We start from the raw sequence: 3323 nt of genomic DNA, 5'->3' as shown, positions 1-3323 counted from the left end.
GGGTGTGCTTCGGTGTGCCCGTGACCCCCCCCGCCATCCCCTCCTGCCTGGTTGTGCCTGTGCCTGGCGCCCGTGCTCCCACCTGGCCGTCTTGTGCTTCCACGTCCAGCGTCTGCCCTCAGCCTCCTGTGTCCACTCCCCCCGCTCCTTGCTGCGTGTCTGATGGTCCAATGGGTCTGACAGCCTTTCCCCAGAGCTCCCATGAACTGCCCTTCCCACCTCTGCCCCCCCCGCCATCCCCTCCTGCCTGGTTGTGCCTGTGCCTGGCGCCCGTGCTCCCACCTGGCCGTCTTGTGCTTCCACGTCCAGCGTCTGCCCTCAGCCTCCTGTGTCCACTCCCCCCGCTCCTTGCTGCGTGTCTGATGGTCCAATGGGTCTGACAGCCTTTCCCCAGAGCTCCCATGAACTGCCCTTCCCACCTCTGCTACACATGTAACCCCCCGATGCAAAATTTGGCATAGGATTTCCCCTGCTGCAGCTCTGTCCTCAGTAGGCTTCAGAGTCAATATAGGTGGAAACGTTTCAGGCAAATCTGAGCAAGCCTCAGAACCAGGGGCATTTAACTCTGTTGCAGACAGACAGGTCACCATATAACATCACCCCAAGGATGCTGAGACCAAATAACTCGGCTCAGAGGTGGCACGGGTCTGAAAAGCACTTGGTCCCTCCCCACTGTGAGAGCGTGGATGCTCATCCAGGTTTGGAGAAAGGGCTTCCACTGTGAACCTCTCACAAGGGCAGAACCTGATAGGTGTGTCTGGCATGTGCTGGCTGCCTGACTTCACCTGCTTAATTATAAATGCCTGTGTGCCTATTAGGGCAAACGAGCTCATCAGAGGTCAGTTTACACAAGCTCTCCCACAGTGCTTGAGAAGGTGCAACCTGATCGTGTTATTTTAGAGGCTGACCTCAGGGCGCTTACTGTACTGGTGCAGCCATGATGTGCGAATCCCTGTCCCCACCAGTCATCCTGCATCCACGAGAAATTACTTTTGAGACTGTTACCCCTGCAGAGCCTTGCAGACACCTCCACCCATGCAAGCAGTGGTGGGAGATGATGGGTGTGTTGGGTACGCAGCTCCCCAGCCCTGTGCCTGACCGCTGTCTCCAGCCTCACGTGAGCTTGCAAGCCATACCATCTGATTTGGGGGTTTGGCACCTCTGGGGGGGCCGTGTGTGGCTGCTGGGGGTGTCCCCCCAAGTGTGGTTGTTGCTGTGAGTGTGGCTTTGCTTCGGTGGTGGTGGCTTTTCTGTGCCAGCTTGGTGAGGTGGCTGGGGGTCCACACGGGGGCTGCAGCATCCAGCTGTCGGTGGCACTGGTTGGAGCTGGGACTTGTCCAGGAGATCAGCATCAGGAAACGACAAGTTGCTTCCTACACTGCTCTCCACCCTGATGCCAACTGAGCAACTGCCTTGCATGAGCGGAGATCTGCAGGATGGGGATGTGACAGTGGCTCCACACGTGGGAATGGATGGTGAAACCCCCCTCGGCAAGGCAGCACTGCCTGTTTGAGAAGACCCACATTTCTTCCCCTGAAATTATCTCCTGTCTCCGCTCAGTGTGCTCGGCAGCCTGCTGACACCTCAGCCTTACCCAGTCCAGCATGGGACAGCGAACTGTAAAAATGCAGGGTGTTGAAATACACACACAAAAATTGTGCAAAACTTCAGAAAGCTGCATCCTGTGGCAGCTGGTCTGGGTGTGTGGTCCAGCACCCTTCCTACTCCTGCCCTCTCCCCCTTTCTGAGGGCCCCCATTGCTGTATCTGACCCCATGGGTGTCTGCTTTTGGCATGCCTTGGAACAGAGCCATCCCAGAATGCCCGCTTGCCTTCACATCCCACGGGAGCCCGGGCTCGTGGGTGTCAGTGAGGCAGAGCTGGGGACCAGCATCCCAGCAGGCTTCTGATTTTGTGCTGATTTACAACATGCTTGCCACAGTTTCTTGTTGTAGAAAATATCTAGAGGTACATCGGTCTCCCAGGGACCTTAAATGCCTGAAGATTAAACCTCCCTGGATGAAAGCTGACCTCTGGCAGGGCTTTGGCTAGCTGGTGGCCGCTCTTGAGTCTGGGGCAAAATGCACCCTCGAAGTTTCCATCTTGTAACACTCATTCAGTGCTGCTAGGTTACTTTCCCTGAAAATTTTCTATTTTGTCAGGCTTTTATTGGGATAAGGAAGGAAAAATTCAAACTTTGGTTCCCAAATTAGGCTTCTAAATACAAATGGCTTGAATTTCAGAGTTGTGCAAATGAATGCCCAGGATTTAATCTCTTTAAACAAGTCCATCTCTCATCTTGGTCTTCTGTCATTTACCTCTCAGTCTCATTTCTATAGGTCTAGCTTTGATATTTCCTTAGTCTGAGTTATCACCCAAGAAGCTTAGTGAACTGATTCTCTTGTAAGTGGGAAAAATAGAGCTAAAGATGTTACCTTGTTGCCATTGTGAGGAAAATACGCTGCTTTGCAGATTGTAATGCATTGCTGTGCTCCACGGAGGCCGGTAGCAAACACCAGCTCAGCTGTCCTGCAAAATGGGGTCTGCATGCTCCCCCCGCTCCTGCCACCCCTCTTGTCTTGGTGCAATCTCTGACCACTCTGTACAGCACCAATTATTGCTGAACTTACCCTCGAAGGAATTTCTGTACGTGGAGAAAAATAGTCTGCTGGGTATCCTCTTAAGTATCTGTTAAAATTTCTATTGGATTGCAAAAAGTCCCCCTTTGCAGCAAGGCAGCAGCCTCTGGGGACCATGTGAACCCTGATGACAGCACCCTCTTGTTCTCTGAAACTCTTCCAGAGGACTGGGAAACACTTTGTGCTCCCAACAAATCTGATAACCTTGCTCTTCCACCCTTCTTCTTCTTTGCTCCGATGAAGTTTTGCCCCTCTCACCAGGACCCCCAGCTCCCGTGGTGGGGGCCCGACCCTGCTCACTGGCTGTGCCACCTCAGGAGCTTGTGGAGCCCCAGGAGCTGTGGCATCAGCACCAGTTGCTGCAGGGGTTAAAGTCATTCTCAGCACATCATTTTTCTCCTGCCCAGGTGGCTGGTTTTCAGGTAAATGTGTAAAACTCCTCCAATAGCAACTTTGCTCAGCGCTCCTGGCTGAGGGGGCTGGGTACGTGGAGCAGATGAGCAGCACCTGCGAGAAATACACCAGCATCGGCAATCCCGAAAAGCTCTTCTCCCGTGCAAAGCTGCTGGTGTGGAGCTGTGGTTGAGAGGGCTTGTGCAGGGCGTGTGTGGGCACCCATGCTGGTTCCTGGGGGAGAAGCCTTTGCTTTGAGATGGGGCACGGGTGGGCACGGGGTCTGGCGGGG

General features: G+C 54.1%; 1 protein-coding gene across 1 annotated transcript in view; it reads left to right on the top strand.

Annotated features, from left to right (window-relative positions):
* The window catches only part of SGIP1 (SH3GL interacting endocytic adaptor 1), a 56358-nt gene that overhangs the window by 38115 nt on the left and 14920 nt on the right, over positions 1–3323 (top strand). The gene's annotated exons all lie outside the window — the stretch shown is intronic.

Source organism: Egretta garzetta, unplaced genomic scaffold (assembly GCF_000687185.1).
Source record: "Egretta garzetta isolate BGI_Z169 unplaced genomic scaffold, ASM68718v1 scaffold163, whole genome shotgun sequence".
NCBI lineage: Eukaryota > Metazoa > Chordata > Aves > Pelecaniformes > Ardeidae > Egretta > Egretta garzetta.
This window is presented reverse-complemented; position numbering and strand designations above follow the sequence as displayed.